Source organism: Lethenteron reissneri, chromosome 55 (assembly GCF_015708825.2).
Source record: "Lethenteron reissneri isolate LAM-NWPU_2019-01 chromosome 55, ASM1570882v1, whole genome shotgun sequence".
Taxonomy (NCBI): Eukaryota; Metazoa; Chordata; class Hyperoartia; order Petromyzontiformes; family Petromyzontidae; genus Lethenteron; species Lethenteron reissneri.
Genome location: NC_083833.1, coordinates 9835557 through 9855214, shown reverse-complemented (window position 1 = coordinate 9855214; position 19658 = coordinate 9835557). Strand labels below are relative to the sequence as shown.

Below are 19658 nucleotides of genomic sequence, written 5' to 3'. Positions count from 1 at the left end.
TCAAGGCGGAAGGCGGAGACTGGGGCGCATTCCAGCGCAGGTTTCTGGCGCATCAGGAAATGTCGGCCTGGTCCGACGCTACGGCGCTGCGGGCACTGCCTGCCATGTTGGACGACGACGCGCTCGCGGCTTTCAGGTCCGCACAGAGGTCGGATCGCTCCACGCTTAAGGCTGCGCTGGGTCTCATGGCCAAGGTCTACGGACCTCCCTCGGCGTGTCGCTATCACTTTTACGCCCGACGGAAGGCGGACACGGAGACCACGCTCGCCTACCGCACGGCGTTGTTGGCTCTCGCCGACGCCGCGTTCCCTTGTATGGACGAGGAGGGCCAGGACGCGATGGTCTTGGAGCAACTGCTCAAGTTAGCGCAGGACATAGGGGTCCCCATCAACACGGCCGACGAGGTCGATATTTCCTCCTTGCGGGTCGCAACAAGTATACAAGCGCACGAGGTCCTCCAGCGTAAACAGGGGGTCGTCTGCACTGCTGCCGTGGCCTCAGCTCCGGGCCCGGTGGTCACCGAGCCCCAAGTCGTCAGCCCACGAGAGGAGGCGTTCACCGCGGGACGACCGGGGGACTGGAAATCGGGGGGTCGTTCGCCTCTGCGATCGGCCCGCAAGCTGGAGCAACCGAGACCTCCGACGTCCCTCATCACGTGTTACAACTGCGGCCTCCGGGGCCACGTGGCGTCCGGTTGCCGCGCTCCACGTCAGCGTGCCATGGGACCTCGGCTGGACGACGAACAAGGCCCCAAGTCATCCCTACGACGTTTCAGCGCCTTATGGAGTTGGTTTTGTCGGGCTTGCAATGGGACACTTGCTTGATTTACCTAGACGATGTCATTGTTTTCAGTAAAACGTTTGAGGAACACATCCAGCGGTTGAGGGGGGTGTTCTTGCGGATGCGATCGGCTAAATTAAAGTTTAAACCGGCCAAATGCCACCTTCTTCGTAAGTCCGTGAGATACTTGGGCCACATTGTCGATTCTTCGGGGATCTCCACCGATCCCGCGAAGACGAACTGTGTCAGTTCATGGCCAACGCCCATGTCGGTTTCGGACGTGCGCAGTTTCATCGGGGTTGCTTCTTACTACCGCCGATTCATTGAGCATTTCGCCACCATTGCAAAACCCTTGCACGCTCTAACGGCAAAAGGAGTCAAGTTCCGATGGGGACCGGAGGAGGAGGCCGCGTTCTGCTTCCTCCGGGACGCCCTGGTGGGCGCCCCGCCCTTGCGTTATCCTGACTTTACAAGTCCCTTCTTGCTGGACACGGATGCTAGCGACACGGGCATTGGGGTGGTGCTCTCACAGTTCGTTGGGGGAGTCGAAAGGGTGGTCGCCTATGGTAGCAGGGTTTTGTCGCCGGCGGAGCAGCGCTACTGCGTCACCCGTCGCGAGTTGCTGGCTATTGTTTTTTTTGTACAGCAATTTAGACCGTATCTCTATGGCCGTCACTTTACGGTCCGGACGGACCACACGGCGCTTCAGTATTCATTGAGGGTCGCCCAACCCTCGGGCCAATTGTCACGGTGGTTGGAAGTCCTCCAGGACTATCAGTTCACGACCACATACCGTAAGGGGTTGCGCCACACTAACGCCGATGCCCTGTCGCGATTGTCGCCTTGTCACAAATGTGCGTGCTTAATGGGATCGGCGCTCTGTAAACCGCCAGCTGCGGAAAGTATGGGGGCGTTGGCCGCGACCGCGGATGCACCGATCGGTGATGTTCCCGCTACCCCTGAGGGAGAGGACTCGCTGCTCTCACTGTCGCTGATTGAGTGGGGCCGTCTCCAAATGGCTGACAGCTCCCTGCTAGCGTTGCGTCGCAGCGTCATTCCGAATACTTCACGTGTGTCACACTTCAGTGTGTCACACTTCAGTGTGCCCGAAACGTCGTGATTTAATTTAGTTTTCATTTATTTATCTTTTTACCTACGTGACTTTACCTAAAAAACAAAGAGTACTGTAGTCTGAAACACGAGGAGATGGGCACGCAAACTCCAAATACACAGCAGCTGGCGTCACGGGTCGGGATCGAACCCACGTCCTCCTGCATACCTGGCGAGGCAAATAACATCTCCTAGGGGGCCGTCCATAAATGACGTCACGCACCTGGGGGGGGGGGGGGTCAGACATTTGTGACGATGTGTGACGAGGGGGGGGGGGGAGTTGAGAAATGTGACGTCACATCAAAATGCGCAACTTTAAATAAATATGGACAACACGTTCTACTTAATTAAATAGACTTTTTAATAAATGATTTCTCCTACAACATCAGAGTGCAGCGCCACATTAAAGACGCACTACAATGACAATAGTTTAAAGCGATTTGAAGCATGTTTTTTTTTTTTGGGGGGGGGCAGATCTTTGTCAAAAATAGTCCAAAATCGCGTGACGTCATTTATGGACGGCCCCTTGACACTGTGGCGAAGCAGCAGCAGCATTGACTTGTGGAACTGCCCTCTCACCTGCCAGCGAGTTTCCAAGGCTGCACGTGGCCTCGGAGGTCACGTGATAGACGCCACCGTCACTCAGCGCTCGCCCTCGTCACCGCGACCCGTACGCAATGCGCACTGCAATGTCGCTGTGGGGGTGCGTGATGGGGCCTTGTGCACGGGTCGCATTGCGTGCACATGACGCACCGATTGTGGTGTACACTCTGCGTGTGGTGTACACTTTGCGTGTTTGGCAAGTTGGATGTTTTGTACGAGTGATTTTTAAGCACGTTATCGGTACGTGGTGGATATATGTTTAGGGGGTTGTGTGGTACTGTCATATGCCGAGCATGAAATACTGCGTGCAGTTGCCATGGTTAAGGCTCGGGTCAGGCGATGAACCCTAAACGCCCTGCCCGTGACAGCCATCATCTCCTCGTCTCAATCTCGACAGCAGCTGCTTCCGGAGGGTCCATTGCTGCTCCACTCGACTCGTCGCCGTGGTTACCCCGTGGACAATCACCTGGAAGAGGTCACAGCGGAGCTCTCCGCTTCAATCCTCGCCTGCGCCACTGCCAGCGGAGTGGCCTCCGTTTAAAAGGGGGGCTCCAGAGACCCTCCAGAGGGGGTGTATTGGGCCTACTCTTCCACGCTGGCCAGACGTGTTGGAAGAGATGCGAGTATATCCACACTTTACCCCACACCACGTGACCACCCAATTGACTCGCCGTTCATGGTGCTGGGGGTGGAAACGTGCCCACGATATCAATTCCCGTGCCAGGGAGATGGACCGGTGACCCCGGGATTGCAAATCGATGTGCCAACCACGACCCCCATGTCCGGCGGCATCGTTTGGTGAGACTGATGACTTCGCTTGATCAGATGTGGAACGAGGCCGATCGGGTTTGTTGGGTCAGACGTGTATCCGAGGCACGTGTGGTGTTGTACGTATCTGTCCGTGTTCTTAGAATGCACACAATGGAGACGCGTTAAATTCCTTAATTTTATTTGCTACCTCTATACGAATACAGCACCGTCCAGAGAGATACTAATGTCAAAACACACACTTAGAATACTGCGCAAAAGTGGTACAACTGCCGTTATCTTTAAAAACTAAACTATTTTAACAGGTAATGCCCACTGAGGATATATAGCTCTTCTTAAAAAGCGACTTGGCTATTACAAATGAATGCTCAACGAAGTGGCTTATCACGTGGACATTTATGGCAGACAAATACCCTGTGAAGGCGTGACGATGGTGATTCTAAATGTGGAGGGGGAAACCCGAGGTCCCGGAGAAAAATCCACGCGACCAGGGGGAGAACACCCATACTCCAAATATTTCGGGATCGAAGCCACGACCTCCTGTATAGTTGCCACGATGGCACCCCATATTAATGATTAATCACAAACAATAATCAATACTGAACACGACATGAACACAAGCGATTCCAAATAGACAAAGGTCAGTTCTTGACTTAAAGCTTTCGTGACTGCAGGAATTCATGTTCTTTGGGTCTTTCGGTAAAGTCACGTAGATGGGATCAAATGAGTAGTTTTTTTGTTTATTTTAATTTTATTAATTTGAAACTATCTATGTGACTTCACCGATAGACCCAAAGAAGACAAAGGTCGATGTTTTGATGCTCAAGCGAGTTGCAATGTGGTGGCAATTATTTCATTTGGTGGCCCTCAGCAATTGTTGAAAATTCCTTATTGTTATGGCAAGTGCCCGTCCATGTTTTTCGTACCACAAAGTGGCGCTTGCTCACTCCCGGGAACATTGCGAGAAGCGTTGACTCCTAACCACGATGTGAACTCACAAAATTCCTGACCGCGTGAGTCAAGCACTTATAACCAGTGTCACCCAGCCAGGTAACCATTAGACCCAACTTACCACGACTCTACAATTACAGACGCTTAACATTGAGTGGTGAAAAACGCAGCCGATGAAAATGCTTCTGAGCTCCGCTCGACAAATGACCGAACTCTCATCATCTCGCACACTCAGGCCCTCACGTTTTTTTTGCATTCTCGTAAGAAGAGTTAACAACAAAAGCCTGCAACGCTCGTTTTCTCGGCCTTCCAGCCCACGCATTCACTCCTCTACAACAACTGACACAAAATGCGTTTGATTGCATCATTGATAACGCTGGTAAAAAAAAAAAATTCTGGCCTGGACTTTTGCAGCTGTTTTAGACTAATTTCAGGGTGCTGATTCCAAATCTGATCTCAGATTTGCTCTATCACATCTTATTTTTAAATCCTTTATATTAAGTTCACTTGCTTGCTTGCGCGCTTACGACCGTGCAAATCTTTCGGTCGTTTTTTAACTCACTTCCCGTGATCCAATCGAGCTGACATTTTGCACACAGACTCGTTGTGCGTGACAATTTCTGTTCGTGAAAAAAAACATTTCCAAAATTTTCCACTTTTTAGGATATTTTTTTCATATTTAATTTAAAATACCAATGTGATGAAAATGAAACTCTTACTCAAGAAAAACAGAAATGAATAATTTTTTCCAAAATTTTACATTTTTTGGGTAAAAAAATAATATATTTAATTACCAATTGCTTAATGGTGGCAGGCAATCATCTGACCCATAGGTGGCAGCCATCTCAAGCCAGAGGACGAGAGGACTCTAGCCGCCCGTTTCAAAGACCAATGTGGGCTGGGTTGTGGCCCATTGAACACGCATATAAAGGATTTATAGTGAAAAACTTTGTTTTTACGGGTTAATTTTTTAACCTCTCCCTTTCACCCCCCACAAATTCCACCCTTCCGATCTCCGTCCCCCCACTCCACTGGCTCCCTGTCCACTTTCGCCGTCTGTTTTAAATTCATCACTCGAGTCGATAAATGCCTCCTAATAATAATAATAGTTCAATTTGTAACGCGCGCAAATTTGCAGACGTCGTGGCCGCAACTCAGAGGCGCAGAGCCAAGCTCAGAGTCGCTCGAAAGCACGTGGTTGTAGAGGTGAGTTTTTAAGTCTCTCTTGAAGGAGGCGATTGAGGTGATGCTGCGAATGTGCAGAGGGATATCGTTCCAGACTGTTGGGGCTGCCACCGAGAAGCGGCGCATAGACACGATGACCATCCTGGATCTTGGTATCAAGAGGAGGTCGTGAGTCGCGCTGCGCAGGCATCTGCCGTGTGCTGAGCTGCAAGTTGTCAATAATGAAGAAAGATACTCCCCTCGTTTCTCTCTCGACTCTGTCCCATCCCCTCCTCTACGCTCTCAGTCTTCGCCATCTCTGTCTCTCGCTCTCTCGCTCCTGCTCCTTCTCGATCCCCTTCACTGGAACCAACTCCCACTGCACGTAAAGCAATCGTCACTATCGCCGGCTTCCTTTCCTCCCTCAGCCCAATCCTGCGACTCTCTGTCTCAGCCTCCAAGCTACGACCAAGCCAACTTCCACCCCGTCACCACCCAAAACCCCATCACCACCCCCATCACTACCCCCATCACTACCCCCATCACCACCCCAGCCCCCATCACCACCCCAACCACCATCACCACCCCAACCCCTATCACCACCCCAACCCCCATCACTACCCCAACCGCCATCACCACCCCAACCCCCATCACCACCCCCATCACTACCCCCATCACCACCCCCATCACTACCCCCATCACCACCCCAACCCCCATCACCACCCCAACCCCTATCACTACCCCAACCCCTATCACTACCCCAACCGCTATCACTACCCCAGCCCCTATCACTACCCCAACCCCTATCACTACCCCAACCCCTATCACTACCCCAACCCCTATCACTACCCCAACCCCTATCACTACCCCAACCCCTATCACTACCCCAGCCCCTATCACTACCCCAACCCCTATCACTACCCCAACCCCTATCACTACCCCAACCCCTATCACTACCCGAATCACTACCCTATCACTACCCCTATCACCACCCCAGCCCCTATCACTACCCCAACTCCTATCACTACCCCGGCCCCTATTACTACCCCAACCCCTATCACTACCCCAACCCCTATCACTACCCCAACCCCTATCACTACCCGAATCACTACCCTATCACTACCCCTATCACCACCCCAGCCCCTATCACTACCCCAACCCCTATCACTACCCCGGCCCCTATTACTACCCCTATCACTACCCCAACCCCTATCACTACCCTATCACAACCCCTATAACTACCCCAGCCCCTATCACTACTCCAACCCCTATCACTACCCCAACCCCTATTACTACCCTATCACTACCCCTATCACTACCCCAGCCCCTATCACTACCCCAGCCCCTATCACTACCCCAGCCCCTATCACTACCCCAACCCCTATCACCACCCCAAACCCTATCACTACCCCTATCACGACCCCAACCCCTATCACTACCCCAAAACCTACTACTACCCCAGCCCCTATCACAACCCCTATTACTACCCCTATCATCACCCCTATCACTACCCCAACCCCTACCCCTATCACTACCTCAACCCCTATCACCACCCCTACCCCTATCACCACCCCTACCCCTATCACCACCCCTACCCCTATAACTACCCCAACCCCTATCACCACCCCTACCCCCATCACTACTCCTATCACTACCCCTACCCCTATCACCACCCCTATCACTACCCCTATCACTACCCCAACCCCAACCCCTATCACTACCCCAACCCCTATCACCACCCCTACCCCTATCACCACCCCTACCCCCTATCACTACCCCTATCACTACCGCTATCACTACCCCTATCACCACCCCTACCCCTATCACCACCCCTACCCCTATCACTACCCCTATCACTACCCCAACCCTAACCCCTATCACTACCCCAACCCCTATCACCACCCCTACTCCTATCACTACCCCTATCACTACCCCAACCCCTATCACTACCCCAACCCCTATCACTACCCCAACCCCTATCACTACCCTATCACTACCCCTATAACTACCCCAGCCCCTATCACTACCCCAACCCCTATCACTACCCCAACCCCTATCACTACCCTATCACTACCCCTATCACTAACCCACCCCTATCAATACCCCAACCCCTATCACAACCCCAACCCCTATCACTACTCCTATTACGACCCCAACCCCTATCACGACCCCAACCCCTATCACTACCCCAGCCCCTATCAGAACCCCTATTACTACCCCTATCATCACCCCTACCCCTATCACTACCCCAACCCCTATCACCACCCCAACCCCTATCACTACCCCCGCCCCTATCCCTACCCCTATCATCACCCCTACCCCTATCACCACCCCAACCCCTATCACTACCCCAACCCCATCACCACCCCTACCCCTATCACTACCCCAACCCCATCACTACCCCTATCACTACCCCAACCCCTATAACTACCCTAACCCCTATCACTACCCCAACCCCTATCACTACCCAAACCCCTATCACTACCCCAGCCCCTATCACTACCCCAACCCCTATCACTACCCCAACCCCTATCACTACCCCAATCCCTATCACTACCCCAACCCCTATCACTACCCTAACCCCTATCACTACCCCAACCCCTATCACTACCCCAACCCCTATCACTACCCCAACCCCTATCACCATCCCTACCCCTATCACTACCCCAATCCCATCACCACCCCTACCCCTATCACTACCCTAACCCCTATCACTACCCCAAACCCTATCACTACCCCAACCCCTATCACTACCCCAGCCCCTATCACTACCCCAACCCCTATCACTACCCCAACCCCTATCACTACCCCAACCCCTATCACTACCCCAACCCCTATCACTAGCCCAGCCCCTATCACTACCCCAACCCCTATCACTACCCCAACCCCTATCACTACCCCAACCCCTATCACTACCCCAACCCCTATCACTACCCCAACCCCTATCACTACCCCAGCCCCTATCACTACCCCAACCCCTATCACTACCCCAACCCCTATCACTACCCCAACCCCTATCACTACCCCAGCCCCTATCACTACCCCCAACCCCTATCACTACCCCAACCCCTATCACTACCCCAACCCCTATCACTACCCGAATCACTACCATATCACTACCCCTATCACCACCCCAACCCCTATCACTACCCCAACTCCTATCACTACCCCAACCCCTATCACTACCCCAACCCCTATCACCATCCCTACCCCTATCACTACCCCAACCCCATCACCACCCCTACCCCTATCACTACCTTAACCCCTATCACCACCCCTACCCCTATAACTACCCTAACCCCTATCACTACCCCAACCCCTATCACTACCCCAACCCCTATCACTACCCCAGCCCCTATCACTAACCCCAACCCCTATCACTACCCCAACCCCTATCACTACCCCAATCCCTATCACTACCCCAACCCCTATCACTACCCTAACCCCTATCACTACCCCAACCCCTATCACTACCCCAACCCCTATCACTACCCCAACCCCTATCACCATCCCTACCCCTATCACTACCCCAACCCCATCACCACCCCTACCCCTATCACTACCCTAACCCCTATCACTACCCCAAACCCTATCACTACCCCCAACCCCCTATCACTACCCCAGCCCCTATCACTACCCCCAACCCCTATCACTACCCCAACCCCTATCACTACCCCAACCCCTATCACTACCCCAGCCCCTATCACTACCCCAACCCCTATCACTACCCCAACCCCTATCACTACCCCAACCCCTATCACTACCCCAACCCCTATCACTACCCCAACCCCTATCACTACCCCAGCCCCTATCACTACCCCAACCCCTATCACTACCCCAACCCCTATCACTACCCCAACCCCTATCACTACCCCAGCCCCTATCACTACCCCAACCCCTATCACTACCCCAACCCCTATCACTACCCCAACCCCTATCACTAACCGAATCACTACCCTATCACTACCCCTATCACCACCCCAACCCCTATCACTACCCCAACCCCTATCACTACCCCAACCCCTATCACTACCCCAACCCCTATCACCATCCCTACCCCTATCACTACCCCAACCCCATCACCACCCCTACCCCTATCACTACCTTAACCCCTATCACTACCCCAACCCCTATCACTACCCCAACCCCTATCACTACCCCAGCCCCTATCACTACCCCAACCCCTATCACTACCCCAACCCCTATCACTACCCTAACCCCTATCACTACCCCAACCCCTATCACTATCCCAACCCCTATCACTACCCCAGCCCCTATCACTACCCCAACCCCTATCACTACCCCAACCCCTATCACTACCCCAACCCCTATCACTACCCCAACCCCTATCACTACCCCAGCCCCTATCACTACCCCAACCCCTATCACTACCCCAACCCCTATCACTACCCCAACCCCTATCACTATCCCAACCCCTATCACTACCCCAACCCCTATCACTACCCCACCCCCTATCACTACCCCACCCCCTATCACTACCCCAACCCCTATCACTACCCCAACCCCTATCACTACCCCAGCCCCTATCACTACCCCAACCCCTATCACTACCCCAACCCCTATCACTACCCCAACCCCTATCACTACCCGAATCACTAACCTATCACTACCCCTATCACCACCCCAACCCCTATCACTACACCAACCCCTATCACTACCCCAACCCCTATCACTACCCCAACCCCTATCATCATCCCTACCCCTATCACTACCCCAACCCCATCACCACCCCTACCCCTATCACTACCCTAACCCCTATCACTACCCCAACCCCTATCACTACCCCAACCCCTATCACTACCCCAGCCCCTATCACTACCCCAACCCCTATCACTACCCCAACCCCTATCACTACCCCAACCCCTATCACTACCCCAACCCCTATCACTACCCCAGCCGCTATCACTACCCCAACCCCTATCACTACCCCAACCCCTATCACTACCCCAACCCCTATCACTACCCCAACCCCTATCACTACCCCCAACCCCTATCACTACCCCAGCCCCTATCACTACCCCAACCCCTATCACTACCCCAACCCCTATCACTACCCTATCACTACCCCTATCACTAACCCAACCCTATCAATACCCCAACCCCTATCACAACCCCAACCCCTATCACTACTCCTATTACGACCCCAACCCCTATCACGACCCCAACCCCTATCACTACCCCAGCCCCTATCAGAACCCCTATTACTACCCCTATCATCACCCCTACCCCTATCACTACCCCAACCCCTATCACCACCCCAACCCCTATCACTACCCCAACCCCTATCACTACCCCTATCATCACCCCTACCCCTATCACCACCCCAACCCCTATCACTACCCCAACCCCATCACCACCCCTACCCCTATCACTACCCCAACCCCATCACTACCCCTATAACTACCCTAACCCCTATCACTACCCCAACCCCTACCACTACCCCAACCCCTATCACTACCCCACCCCCTATCACTACCCCAACCCCTATCACTACCCCAACCCCTATCACTACCCCAATCCCTATCACTACCCCAACCCCTATCACTACCCTAACCCCTATCACTACCCCAACCCCTATCACTACCCCAACCCCTATCACTACCCCAACCCCTATCACCATCCCTACCCCTATCACTACCCCAACCCCATCACCACCCCTACCCCTATCACTACCCTAACCCCTATCACTACCCCAAACCCTATCACTACCCCAACCCCTATCACTACCCCAGCCCCTATCACTACCCCAACCCCTATCACTACCCCAACCCCTATCACTACCCCAACCCCTATCACTACCCCAACCCCTATCACTACCCCAGCCCCTATCACTACCCCAACCCCTATCACTACCCCAACCCCTATCACTACCCCAACCCCTATCACTACCCCAACCCCTATCACTACCCCAACCCCTATCACTACCCCAGCCCCTATCACTACCCCAACCCCTATCACTACTCCAACCCCTATCACTACCCCAACCCCTATCACTACCCCAGCCCCTATCACTACCCCAACCCCTATCACTACCCCAACCCCTATCACTACCCCAACCCCTATCACTAACCGAATCACTACCCTATCACTACCCCTATCACCACCCCAACCCCTCACACTACCCCAACCCCTATCACTACCCCAACCCCTATCACTACCCCAACCCCTATCACCATCCCTACCCCTATCACTACCCCAACCCCATCACCACCCCTACCCCTATCACTACCTTAACCCCTATCACTACCCCAACCCCTATCACTACCCCAACCCCTATCACTACCCCAGCCCCTATCACTACCCCAACCCCTATCACTACCCCAACCCCTATCACTACCCTAACCCCTATCACTACCCCAACCCCTATCACTATCCCAACCCCTATCACTACCCCAGCCCCTATCACTACCCCAACCCCTATCACTACCCCAACCCCTATCACTACCCCAACCCCTATCACTACCCCAACCCCTATCACTACCCCAGCCCCTATCACTACCCCAACCCCTATCACTACCCCAACCCCTATCACTACCCCAACCCCTATCACTATCCCAACCCCTATCACTACCCCAACCCCTATCACTACCCCAGCCCCTATCACTACCCCACCCCTATCACTACCCCCAACCCCTATCACTACCCCAACCCCTATCACTACCCCAGCCCCTATCACTACCCCAACCCCTATCACTACCCCAACCCCTATCACTACCCCAACCCCTATCACTACCCGAATCACTACCCTATCACTACCCCTATCACCATCCCAACCCTATCACTACCCCAACCCCTATCACTACCCCAACCCCTATCACTACCCCAACCCCTATCATCATCCCTACCCCTATCACTACCCCAACCCCATCACCACCCCTACCCCTATCACTACCCTAACCCCTATCACTACCCCAACCCTTATCACTACCCCAACCCCTATCACTACCCCAGCCCCTATCACTACCCCAACCCCTATCACTACCCCAACCCCTATCACTACCCCAACCCCTATCACTACCCCAACCCCTATCACTACCCCAGCCGCTATCACTACCCCAACCCCTATCACTACCCCAACCCCTATCACTACCCCAACCCCTATCACTACCCCAACCCCTATCACTACCCCAACCCCTATCACTACCCCAGCCCCTATCACTACCCCAACCCCTCTCACTACCCCAACCCCTATCACTACCCCAACCCCTATCACTACCCCAGCCCCTATCACTACCCCAACCCCTATCACTACCCCAACCTCTATCACTACCCCAACCCCTATCACTACCCGAATCACTACCCTATCACTACCCCTATCACCACCCCAACCCCTATCACTACCCCAACCCCTATCACTACCCCAACCCCTATCACCATCCCTACCCCTATCACTACCCCAACCCCATCACCACCCCCCACCCCTATCACTACCCCAACCCCATCACCACCCCTACCCCTATCACTACCCCAACCCCTATCACTACCCCAACCCCTATCACCATCCCTACCCCTTCCACTACCCCATCACCACCCCTACCCCTATCACTACCCCAACCCCTTTCACTACCCCAACCCCTATCACTACCCCAACCCCTATCACCACCCCTACCCCTATCACTACCCCTACCCCTATCACTACCCCTACCCCTATCACCACCCCTACCCCTATCACTACCCCTACCCCTATCACTACACCCCAACCCCTACTACTACCCCAGCCCCTATCACAACCCCTATTACTACCCCTATCATCACCCCTACCCCTATCACCACCCTTACCCCTATAACTACCCAACCCCTATCACCACCCCTACCCCTATCACTACCCCTACCCCAATCACTACCCAACCCCAACCCCTATCACTACCCCAACCCCTATCACCACCCTACCCCTATCACTACCCCAGCCCCTATCACTACCCCTACCCTTTCACTACCCCTATCACTACCCCAACCCCAACCCCTATCACTACCCCAACCCCTATCACTACCCCAACCCCTATCACCACCCCTACCCCTATCACTACCCCAACCCCTATCGCTACCCCAACCGCTATCACTACCCCAACCCCAACCCCTATCACTACCCCACCCCCATCACCACCCCAACCCCTATCACCACCCCAACCCCTATCACTACCCCAACCCCTATCACTACCCCAACCCCTATCACTACCCCAACCCCTATCACTACCCCAGCCCCTATCACTACCCCAACCCCTATCACTACCCCAACCCCTATCACTACCCCAACCCCTATCACTATCTCAACCCCTATCACTACCCCAACCCCTATCACTACCCCAGCCCCTATCACTACCCCACCCCCTATCACTACCCCAACGCCTATCACTACCCCAACCCCTATCACTACCCCAGCCCCTATCACTACCCCAACCCCTATCACTACCCCAACCCCTATCACTACCCCAACCCCTATCACTACCCGAATCACTACCCTATCACTACCCCTATCACCACCCCAACCCCTATCACTACACCAACCCCTATCACTACCCCAACCCCTATCACTACCCCAACCCCTATCATCATCCCTACCCCTATCACTACCCCAACCCCATCCCCACCCCTACCCCTATCACTACCCTAACCCCTATCACTACCCCAACCCCTATCACTACCCCAACCCCTATCACTACCCCAGCCCCTATCACTACCCCAACCCCTATCACTACCCCAACCCCTATCACTACCCCAACCCCTATCACTACCCCAACCCCTATCACTACCCCAGCCGCTATCACTACCCCAACCCCTATCACTACCCCAACCCCTATCACTACCCCAACCCCTATCACTACCCCAACCCCTATCACTACCCCAACCCCTATCACTACCCCAGCCCCTATCACTACCCCAACCCCTATCACTACCCCAACCCCTATCACTACCCTATCACTACCCCTATCACTAACCCAACCCTATCAATACCCCAACCCCTATCACAACCCCAACCCCTATCACTACTCCTATTACGACCCCAACCCCTATCACGACCCCAACCCCTATCACTACCCCAGCCCCTATCAGAACCCCTATTACTACCCTATCATCACCCCTACCCCTATCACTACCCCAACCCCTATCACCACCCCAACCCCTATCACTACCCCAACCCCTATCACTACCCCTATCATCTCCCCTACCCCTATCACCACCCCAACCCCTATCACTACCCCAACCCCATCACCACCCCTACCCCTATCACTACCCCAACCCCATCACTACCCCTATCACTACCCCAACCCCTATCACTACCCCAACCCCTATCACTACCCCAGCCCCTATCACTACCCCAACCCCTATCACTACCCCCAACCCCTATCACTACCCCAATCCCTATCACTACCCCAACCCCTATCACTACCCTAACCCCTATCACTACCCCAACCCCTATCACTACCCCAACCCCTATCACTACCCCAACCCCTATCACCATCCCTACCCCTATCACTACCCCAACCCCATCACCACCCCCTACCCCTATCACTACCCTAACACCTATCACTACCCCAACCCTATCACTACCCCCAACCCCTATCACTACCCCAGCCCCTATCACTACCCCAACCCCTATCACTACCCCAACCCCTATCACTACCCCACCCCTATCACTACCCTATCACTACCCCAAGCCCTATCACTACCCCAGCCCCTATCACTACCCCAACCCCTATCACTACCCCCAACCCCTATCACTACCCCAACCCCTATCACTACCCCAACCCCATCACTACCCCAACCCCTATCACTACCCCAGCCCCTATCACTACCCCAACCCCTATCACTACCCCAACCCCTATCACTACCCCAACCCTATCACTACCCCAGCCCCTATCACTACCCCAACCCCTATCACTACCCCAACCTCTATCACTACCCCAACCCCTATCACTACCCGAATCACTACCATATCACTACCCCTATCACCACCCCAACCCCTATCACTACCCCCAACCCCTATCACTACCCCAACCCCTATCACCATCCCTACCCCTATCACTACCCAACCCCATCACCACCCCTACCCCTATCACTACCTTAACCCCTATCACCACCCCTACCCCTATAACTACCCCAGCCCCTATCACTACCCAACCCCTATCACTACCCCAACCCCTATCACTACCCCAATCCCTATCACTACCCCAACCCCTATCACTACCCTAACCCCTATCACTACCCCAACCCCTATCACTACCCCAACCCCTATCACTACCCCAACCCCTATCACTACCCCAACCCCTATCACTACCCCACCCCTATCACTACCCCAACCCCTATCACTACACCCAGCCCCTATCACTACCCCAACCCCTATCACTACTCCAACCCCTATCACTACCCCAACCCCTATCACTACCCCAGCCCCTATCACTACCCCAACCCCTATCACTACCCCAACCCCTATCACTACCCCAACCCTATCACTAACCGAATCACTACCCTATCACTACCCCTATCACCACCCCAACCCCTATCACTACCCCAACCCCTATCACTACCCCAACCCCTATCACTACCCCAACCCCTATCACCATCCCTACCCCTATCACTACCCCAACCCCTATCACTACCCCCAACCCCTATCACTACCCCAACCCCTATCACTAACCCCAACCCCTATCACTAACCCCAGCCCCTATCACTACCCCAACCCCTATCACTACTCCAACCCCTATCACTACCCCAACCCCTATCACTACCCCAGCCCCTATCACTACCCCAACCCCTATCACTACCCCAACCCCTATCACTACCCCAACCCCTATCACTACCGAATCACTACCCTATCACTACCCCTATCACCACCCCCAACCCCTATCACTAACCCAACCCCTATCACTACCCCAACCCCTATCACTACCCCCAACCCCTATCACCATCCCTACCCCTATCACTACCCCAACCCCATCACCACCCCTACCCCTATCACTACCTTAACCCCTATCACTACCCCAACCCCTATCACTACCCCAACCCCTATCACTACCCCAGCCCCTATCACTACCCCAACCCCTATCACTACCCCAACCCCTATCACTACCCTAACCCCTATCACTACCCCAACCCCTATCACTATCCCAACCCCTATCACTACCCCAACCCCTATCACTACCCCAACCCCTATCACTACCCCAACCCCTATCACTACCCCAACCCCTATCACTACCCCAACCCCTATCACTACCCAGCCCCTATCACTACCCCAACCCCTATCACTACCCCAACCCCTATCACTACCCCAACCCCTATCACTATCCCAACCCCTATCACTACCCCAACCCCTATCACTACCCAGCCCCTATCACTACCCCACCCCCTATCACTACCCCAACCCCTATCACTACCCCAACCCCTATCACTACCCCAGCCCCTATCACTACCCCAACCCCTATCACTACCCCAACCCCTATCACTACCCCAACCCCTATCACTACCCGAATCACTACCCTATCCCCACCCCTATCACCACCCCAACCCCTATCACTACCCCAACCCCTATCACTACCCCAACCCCTATCACTACCCCAACCCCTATCATCATCCCTACCCCTATCACTACCCCAACCCCATCACCACCCCTACCCCTATCACTACCCTAACCCCTATCACTACCTACCCCAACCCCTATCACTACCCCAACCCCTATCACTACCCCAGCCCCTATCACTACCCCAACCCCTATCACTACCCCAACCCCTATCACTACCCCAACCCCTATCACTACCCCAACCCCTATCACTACCCCAGCCGCTATCACTACCCCAACCCCTATCACTACCCCAACCCCTATCACTACCCCAACCCCTATCACTACCCCAACCCCTATCACTACCCCAACCCCTATCACTACCCCAGCCCCTATCACTACCCCAACCCCTCTCACTACCCCAACCCCTATCACTACCCCAACCCCTATCACTACCCCAGCCCCTATCACTACCCCAACCCCTATCACTACCCCAACCCCTATCACTACCCCAACCTCTATCACTACCCGAATCACTACCCTATCACTACCCCTATCACCACCCCAACCCCTATCACTACCCCAACCCCTATCACTACCCCAACCCCTATCACCATCCCTACCCCTATCACTACCCCAACCCCATCACCACCCCTACCCCTATCACTACCCCAACCCCATCACCACCCCTACCTCTATCACTACCCCAACCCCTATCACTACCCCAACCCCTATCACTACCCCAACCCCTATCACCATCCCTACCTCTATCACTACCCCATCACCACCCCTACCCCTATCACTACCCCAACCCCTTTCACTACCCCAACCCCTATCACTACCCCAACCCCTATCACCACCCCTACCCCTATCACTACCCCTACCCCTATCACTACCCCTACCCCTATCACCACCCCTACCCCTATCACTACCCCTACCCCTATCACTACCCCAACCCCTACTACTACCCCAGCCCCTATCACAACCCCTATTACTACCCCTATCATCACCCCTACCCCTATCACCACCCTTACCCCTATAACTACCCAACCCCTATCACCACCCCTACCCCTATCACTACCCCTACCCCAATCACTACCCCAACCCCAACCCCTATCACTACCCCAACCCCTATCACCACCCCTACCCCTATCACTACCCCAGCCCCTATCACTACCCCTACCCCTTTCACTACCCCTATCACTACCCCAACCCCAACCCCTATCACTACCCCAACCCCTATCACTACCCCAACCCCTATCACCACCCCTACCCCTATCACTACCCCAACCCCTATCGCTACCCCAACCGCTATCACTACCCCAACCCCAACCCCTATCACTACCCCACCCCCATCACCACCCCAACCCCTATCACCACCCCTACCCCTATCACTACCCCAACCCCTATCACTACCCCAACCCCTATCATTACCCCAACCCCTATCACCGCCCCTACCCCTATCACTACCCCACCCCCATCACCACCCCAACCCCTATCACTACCCCAGCCCCTATCACTACCCTAACCCTATCACCACCCCAGCCCCTATCACCCACCCCAACCCCTATTACTACCCCTACCCCTATCATCACCCCTACCTCTATCACGACCCCAGCCCCTATCACTACCCCAGCCCCTATCACCACGCCAAACCTTATCACTACCCCTATCCCTATCACTACCCCTACCCCTATTACCACCCCAACCCCTATCACTACCCCTACCCCTATCACCACCCCTACCCCTATCACCACCCCTACACCTTTCACTACCCCTATTACTACCCCTATCACCACCCCAACCCCTATCACTACCCCTATCACTACCCCTATTACTACCCCTATCACCACCCCTTTCCAATGTTCATGCTGCTGATGACGACACGAGCGGACCTGTTATGGAGGGTTTTCTTTTTTTCGCAGCAATGAAATAACTAAATTGAGAAATCATTAATTCGTATTTCAACTAACTGGAGGCAAAACCAGATCTGACACACCACAGAGCGATTCGTGTCTCGTGCCACGGCACCCTAATTGGGCCCCTGACGTTCACAATGTTCACGGGGCGACAACCAAAATAACAAAGAACATTTTTATTCCCGAATTTGGTAAAAAAAAAAAAGCAATTTCAAGAGCCGCGATGCGCTGCGTGGTGAATAGGAGACGGTGTGTCAACGTCATGGAGCAGCTCCAGTATGAGCTGCAGATTGCCAACCCCCTGACAACGATCATGAGCGGAATCAAATAATGGACGAGTTAGAGGCCAACAATCTACGCGAAACGAATAACAAATATCACACTTGTCGTCGTGTTTTGTTCGAATTACGTGACTCCAATATTCCACACATTTAGGACGCGCGCCTTTAATGCCCCGCACGGATTGTTCATTACACCTCAAGCAGAGCTGTAATTTACCGACATCGGGTAATGCACCACCACGTTTGACACGACGCTTGTTTGTAGCAATTTGTGAGCGGGCTGAGACCATGAATTCTCTGCTCTGGAGAGAACCTCTGGCTGTGGCTGGAGCTCAGATACAGGCTCCACCTGCTTTGTTGCTGTTGTTTTGTTGTTGTTGATGTTGTTGATGTTGTGCCATTCTTCGCAAAGCCTGCTGATGTCTCCGTGACCCACATTAGGCTAATTCGCAATGGCGCTCACGGCCACGGCTGTTTTGTTAAAATACCGGAATCTATCCCGCAGTGATGTCGTCTATCGGCGATGAATGAAAGATCGTGCATCGAGGCGCCAAACATCTTCTATTA

General features: G+C 54.1%; 1 protein-coding gene across 1 annotated transcript in view; it reads left to right on the top strand.

Moving 5' to 3' along the window:
• The window catches only part of LOC133356795 (uncharacterized), a 492315-nt gene that overhangs the window by 79535 nt on the left and 393122 nt on the right, over positions 1–19658 (top strand). The window lies entirely within an intron of this gene.